The sequence below is a fragment of the Equus quagga genome, chromosome 20 (genome assembly GCF_021613505.1).
Source record: "Equus quagga isolate Etosha38 chromosome 20, UCLA_HA_Equagga_1.0, whole genome shotgun sequence".
NCBI classification, from domain to species: domain Eukaryota; kingdom Metazoa; phylum Chordata; class Mammalia; order Perissodactyla; family Equidae; genus Equus; species Equus quagga.
This window is the reverse complement of record NC_060286.1, coordinates 42,504,194-42,511,513: the sequence shown is the minus strand read 5'-3', so window position 1 is coordinate 42,511,513 and position 7,320 is coordinate 42,504,194. Positions and strand designations below refer to the sequence as shown.

Here is a 7,320-nt window from a genome sequence, read left to right as displayed (position 1 = left end):
GGAAGGCGACCGCACCTGACCAAGCAGGTCGATGGGCGGGGCCTGAGCTGGCTCCGCCCGTCGCCTCTTAGCCCACGACAGAATCCGCCAGGCGAGAGAATGGGCGTTATTTTCTTATTGCTTGCGGCGGACGCATTTAACTTCCAGATCTCACCTCCTCCAGGAGCTGTCCAGGATCTCCCAGGCGGAGGTCTTCTGGGTTCCCTGGCCTGATATCATACTATCCAAATATTCTCAACGTCCTGTGCATCAGAATCCCCTGAGGATTCTTTCTGGACGTGTAGGTTCCTGGGCCCCACCTCCAGACCTTCCCGCTTAATAGATCTGGGAGTGGATTCAAAGTGTGCATTTATAACAAGTGTGCTCCCCAGCCCCCAAATTGCTCCCATGTCGACCCCCCACCCCCACCCACTCACCCAGACTAGTCGCACCTTGAGAGTCGAGACGATATTTTACTCATTCAGCGCTCAGCACAGGCCCCGCCCCCCCCCCCCCCCCCCCCACCCCAGAGTGCACGCTAGGGGAATGAATGGATGGCTGCATATGAATGAATGAACGACCGAATGAGCGATGGAAGGAACCAACCTACCCCTCTTCACACTTCAGTCCCCAGCTCTGCCGCCCCCTCTTTTTCAGCACAACCTTTCCTAATCCCCCCGCCTCTATACTCCCCTCGCTCCGTGTGTCTTGTAGCTGCCGGTGTGTGCACCTGTCTCAGCTCCCCTCCCCAAGGAGGGCAGTAGGGCCACTGGTCAACAAAGACTTATTAAGCGCCTGTTGGGTGACAAGAGATGTCACATATTGAGGTGTATGGGGTACTATTCCGGTTCAAAACTGATTCAACTTGAACTAAAAAGCCTGACTTAAGGCCTATCAAAGATACATTGTACATCTGCTTAACCATCAAAGTAAAGAATGCGCTCTCTCAAAACAAGACTGCATACTTCCCCTCCTGTGCTGTCTTAGTAATGCCCTATTGGTAATACCCAGATTAGTCCCTTTCCTGACATCAGGATCATGTTGACCTGCTAATTTGCAACTGAACACCTCTTTGGAACTTTGATGAAAATGTATCCTGGAATGTTTAATGTGTGTTCTTTGTTCTAAAAAGATATAAGACTGTACTGAAAACCACGCTTCTCCAGAGGCTTTTTAAGGCCTTCCCGGGTTATAATCCTCACTCTGGCTCAAGCAAACTCACCTTATTTCTCTTATCTATAGGATGGTTATTTGCTATTTTGTGTTGACTTGGGTGAGTCACCAGCCCTGCCCTCAGGACTGTCCTGCCCTCGGTATACAGTTTAGGCCGGCAGAAGAAGAGAAACTGCCATTTGCAGTATAATACGATGATGCCATTTTCCCCATACAGGGGGAGGCTGGGGGCCAGGCTGGTGTGTGAGAAGGTTCTGAGGCTTTCTGAGCATTTTTCTCTCCACAGGACCACCGTCACCACCACCACCGCCACCACCACCATCACCACCATCAACATCATCAACAGTCAATACTCACTATGCTCCCTACAGTGTTCTGACCTAATTCACTAAGGATTGGCCAGAGGAGAGATCAGATTTGTGGAATTTGTTTCAATTGCTTAATCTTTTCCCTTTTTTTGTTAAACTTTTCCAAGAAAGCCCTTCTCATCCTCTCATTCTCAGATATCAGAAAGGTCTTCTCTGACCTCTGAGCTAAGAACTGCCCTCCTCATCTAGAACACCATTTTATCATCTTTTTTGAGCCTGTCAGGGAGGAAAAACTTTTCCTCCACCCTCTTGTCTTTAGCCTTTGGGGGCCTGCAAATTAAACTGACAAAAGACAGATAAACAAGAGAAAAGACAAAATTTAATCACGTATTTTTATTAGTGTACCTACAAGAGTTCACAGAAAAATGTGACTCAAAGAGGCAGTTAGAATGTGGGGCTTATATTCTACCTTAATAGGGGAAGGGAAGGAGAGAAGAGAGCACTTACCAGAAAACAAATGACTTTTAGGAAAGATAAATAGGCACTTACCTATAGTGGATGGGAGATATGATGGTTTTTATGACAATGCCTGTTCAGGTGTGGTGCCAACTTCTCCTCTCCAATGACGAGTCAATCTTCCCTGATTGCTTCCAGGGAAGGGGTTTATGACGATTGAATTCTTTTGAGTCCTTTTGGAAGGCTCTGCTTTTAGGCAAATAAACCTTTTCAGGAACTCAAATGCCTTCAGCTCAAAATAATTTTTATGCTTTAGAGGCATATTCTGGACCCCTTCATCCCCTTGTTTAGGAAAGTGTGCACCCTGAGGGCAGCAATCTCAGCTGGGTCCTCCTCTGCTGGGTCCCTGCAGCTAACAAGGTGCCTGACACATACATCCAAGGTGTGACATGTGACAAGAGAGCTTCACATATTGGGGTATATAGGGTAGCTATTCCAGTTCAAAATGGATTAGGCTTGAACTAAAGAGGCCTGATTTATGGCCTATCAAACATACATTGTACATCTGCTTTAACCACTAAAATAAAGAATTCATTAAACATTATCTCAAAGTATACACTCTTAAGATAAGAATGCATACTTCCCCTCCTATGCCAGTTCTGTGCCTTAATTATTAGTCCCTTTCCTGACATCAGGGTCATATTGATCTGCTAATTTGTAATTGAATACCTTTTGAAACTTTGATGAATATGTATCCTGGGTGTGTTTAATGTATGTTCTTTGTTCTATAATGCTATAAGACTGTACTGAAAACCATGCTTCCGTGGATCAATTGCTTTCTTTGGGGAAACTGCCCTCCCAGGTTATAATCCTCACTCTGGCTCAAGTAAACTCACCTTCTCCCTCTTGTCTGCAGAATGGTTATTGGTTATTTTGCAACACGTGTACCGGTGTCTATTCCAGGTGTCAGCAGCCCCAGGTTCTCCTTCCAGCTGACTGTTCATAGTAACAACGGTCCCATGGCCAGCATTTAGTAAGTACTTTTATTACATGCTGACACTTGCCAAGGGCTTTACCCCTGTGGTCTGTGGACTCCAAACGTAACTTATTTAAGTCAGAGCTTAACACATATTTGAGAAAAGAATGAATGATTTAGTAGAAGTTCTCGCTGGAGATTTTTCAAACATGGCTGAAGCCCTTGCTGGACCCTGATATAAAATGTCATTGACCCTAGAAAGCTGGCTTTTGTTAAACTGAACACACCTGAGTACACCTGGAGACTTGAACTGTGAGTGAAAAATGCATCCAGTTGCTCTCTGGCTGCAAACTGCAGAGCCAAGAGGAAAAAATATGAAGCTTAAGATCCTTCTGAAAAGCAAAAAGAAGTAGCAATAGAAGCGTTCTAGAAGTTTCCACAACCAGACCACCTCACTGAAAAACAAGGCAGTCATTGGCTGGTCATTGTCTTCATGAGGGCTGGAATTTGTATCTCTCATTTACTGTTTTGCTCCCTGCCTGGACGGCGCCCGGGCATGCAGGAGGCTCTCCATAAGTACTGGCGGAATGAGTGAAATTCCAAGCCCGCATTTTCACCTCAAAGAACGCCGTGAAAACTGGGCTTTCCGCCGAGGGCCCTCAGAAGCTCTGCATTAGGAAGCAGCTGGAGGCGGCTTCTGAGAGGATCCGGAAAAAAGACCTTACGAGACGTTAAGGGCGTGCAGCGCCCGGGAATTTGGGATAAGGAGTCACGGCTCGCACGCGCGCAGGATCCTGCCCGCTCTCCCCACTGGAGCCTTCGACAGCTTCGGGGCCGAGTACCGAAAGATTCTGCGACTGTCTCTTCTCTGCTCGCGTTTGACGGACCTCGAAAGGCTAATTTTTCAAAATAGTTGTGAAAAGAATCAGGAACCACGGAAGGAAGAAAAGCAACCCGCCGTGGCCCGTACGGGGATCGAACCCGCGACCTTGGCGTTATTAGCACCACGCTCTAACCAACTGAGCTAACCGGCCACTGCGTGGAACCACGCCGCGGCTGTCCTTACGAGGTTTCTACCCCTGTGCTGGGCCGCTCCAGGCTGAGTCCGTAGTTTTGGTTCCCACCCAGCTCCAACTGCGGCTGTCGTCATCCCCATCGGCCGATTGAAAAAAAATGAGACCCTGAGGCTTTCAAGAAGGGAGGTGGTTTCTCACAGCGAATGGGAGGCTTTCACAGGGAAAATGCAAATTGCACATTGGAAACTCAGCTTGGGAGAAAGCTTTTCAAATATTGCAACTCAATACTATTTTTATTTATCCCCAAGAATCCTTGCAGCGTGGAAACTTCGTGTATCAAGAGCTTTTGATAGGGCTAAATAAAGTTTAGAAAATACCGAACCACTGAATTCTCCACCGCCCCATAAAACGGCCGCTGGAGTCTTGACATAATTGTCAATTTTTTTTTTAATGTACAGGTGTATTTAAAAATATATATTTGAGATTCAATGTAACCTGGTTAAAAAGAATATAATTTTTTATCTCGCTTTTTGTACTTAATATTCTATCATAAGCATATCCCTAAGTAATTGCAAATGCCATTTTAAATGGTTCTTCGGTGTTTCATTGAGTGGATAAGCCCGTTTTCTCCCCCCCCCCCCCCCCCTTTTAAATGTCTGGGAAAAGTCTTCATTTTGCCCTCTATTGTTTTTCTTTTTTCTAAAGATTTTACTTTTTTCCTTTTTCTCCCCAAAGCCCCCCAGTACATAGTTGTATACTCTTCATTGTAGGTCCTTCTAGTTGTGGCATGTGGGACGTCACCTCAGCGTGGCTTGATGAGCAGTGCCATGTCCGCGCCCAGGATTCAAACCAACGAAACACTGGGCCGCCTGGAGCGGAGCGCGGGAACTTAACAACTTGGCCACGGAGCCAGGCCCAGCTCCCACCCTCTATTGTTAACTAACACACGAATGAATCATGAAATAACTGTTGGTGGACAATTGACAGTACCCGCTCCAAGACCCACTCCAAGGTCTGTATGTAAAAAAAGGAGGAAAAGTATGCTGGCAAGACAAAACTCAAACACGTTCATTCTCCTGTATGTCCCAGGGGCCTCTTGGTCTCTGAGTGGCCCTGACCACCTGCACTGCTGTGGCAGGTGCTCCAGGAGTAGGAGAAGGGAGCACCAGCTTTTCACACTGTCCACTCTCTTGGTCTGACTAGTCCAAAAAACTGTCCCCACAGCCGATGTAACATGAGAGTTCTCTGTTGAAACCAGCAAACAGCCATTGATGATTAAGTATGTAGGTACTAAAGTTTTTCCCTTTTTTCGATTACTGACTATAGCTTTTAGGTGTTTAACCCACCCATTGTTAACTGTGCTGCTTAGGCAATGTGCCCTCTGACTCCCACTAGGCTCCTATAGATAACGTCTTCCTGGAGCCTGGGTCACCATGGTAATGGGTGTGTGAGCTGTTTTTCAGGAATTAGAACTCCTTGCCCACTTCAGACCGGTTGAGACCACCAACCCATCAACTGGGCCTGTGTAGATGTCCGATAGGCAACCTTTTGAGGTCACGAAGCTAACAACTCCACCCTCAGATCATGCTAACGCCACCATTTCGTAAACACGGGTCCTCTGAAGAGGCATGGTCTGACGACGCTTGTGCAGATCATCAGTTCCTCACCCCTCCTCACCTCCAATCACCTCTCTCCACATTTCAGACCACCTTGCCTCCCTACTCCATAAATATCCCTGAGTCCCTATTTTCGGGAAAGCGAATTCGAGGCTCATGCTCTCACTTCCTCACATGGCTGCCTTGTGATTAAACTCTCTCTCTGCTGCAAATCTCATCGTCTTGGTGTTTGACTTTCAGGGCGGTAGGCAAAAACCGAACCTGGTTCAGTAACACTATTGCAAGCAACAGAAGCCAGGTCTGGCTAACCTTACCAAAACAGATTTAATTGAAAGGATGTTAGGTAGCTCACCCCACCACCAGGAAGGCTGGAGAACCAGGTTTAGGCAAACTGCCAATCAGTCAAACATATCATTAATCAGGGAATCAGCTGTGAGGTCAAACAGATCTAATCTTGTCTTCATGGGGCTCACAGTTTCCCAAAGACAAGTGTTAGAGCAAGTGAGGGGGTCAGGTGTTGTGCTAAGTGTATCTAAACCATGCTGGTGCTGGAGGGTTGGGCAGGTTCTCGGAGACGGGGACACTTGACTGTCCTGAAGGACAAGGGCAGATAAGTGTAGGCCAAAGGAGGCAGAGCCCTCTGGGCATCCTGTCTATTTCGCTTCCTGCTGAATGCCCAGAGCCTAGCACACTGAATAGTACATGTTTAGTAAATAGGAGTCAGATGGATGAATGACCTAATTCCAAAATCATCTTACATTTTAAAATAAAATCATTTCTCTGTTCAAACTCTCCCCTTCTGGCCCAGCCCTGATAGGGTTGCCAGATTTAGCAAATAATTTAGGACAAGTATGTCCCATGCAATATCTGAGACACACTTATACCAAACCAGTATTTGTTGTTTGTCTGAAATTCAGCCTTAACTGGGCGTCCTGTACTGTATCTGGCAACCCTACAACCAAAGTAACAGCCGTTTGAAAGACTATGCTGCTCCTCTCCCGCACTCTGCCTGCCACAGCCCCACCACCCTCCTTCCTGGTCCTTGCTCACCAGGCCATGCTCCTGCCTTGAGGCTTCTGTATTTCTGTTCCCTCTTCCTGGCCCCATTCACCTAGACACTGCCAAGGCACCCTCCCTCATCTCCTCTCTGTCTTAAATTGCTTAATTGTCACTTATTCACTGCGGCTTCCTTGACCCTCCCATTTACAATCGCAACCCAGAATCCCTGCCTTTCCAGGCCTTATTTCCTCCCCACTTGCTTATATCGGTTGTCTGTCTCCCATCAGTAGAACGTGAACTCCAGGGGGGTAGTAATCTCTATTTTGCATCACCAGCACGTAGAACAGTGACCAACATATAGTTGGTGGTCAATCAAGGTTTGTGAAGGAAGCTAAGTTGACCGATCATCCCTTAGGAATCTAGCCCTGACACACTCCAGGCGTTCCAGCCGCGTTTCTTAAGTGGGCGCGCCAGAGCAAGGCTACCGGGAGGCGGGGACCAGCGCCGGGGGAGACGCAGTGACGAACATAGACGGCAGGGGGCATCCGAGACCCACGTAATCAGCTCCTCACCTGGCTGTGCAGGCTCTTCGGAGACCAGCGCTGATGAAGCACTGGGGTTTGCAGAGCATTATTCTCCTAATGCCTCTGAACTTCTCCCGCCAATTCTCACTCCGTTTTACAGTGCTCCCGAGACAAATAAGTCCTAATTTTCATTCTTTGAGTTAAGAAAATGCAAACATACATGATCAGAATTAAATGGTGCAGAGTATTATTATTCGGGTTTTTAAATGTCTG

General features: G+C 47.1%; 1 non-coding gene across 1 annotated transcript; it reads right to left on the bottom strand.

Moving 5' to 3' along the window:
• Positions 1-3,852: 3,852 nt before the first annotated feature.
• TRNAI-AAU (transfer RNA isoleucine (anticodon AAU)) lies at positions 3,853-3,926 on the bottom strand. The gene has a single exon. It is a non-coding gene; the product is annotated as a tRNA-Ile (tRNA).
• Between the last annotated feature and the right edge of the window lie 3,394 nt (positions 3,927-7,320).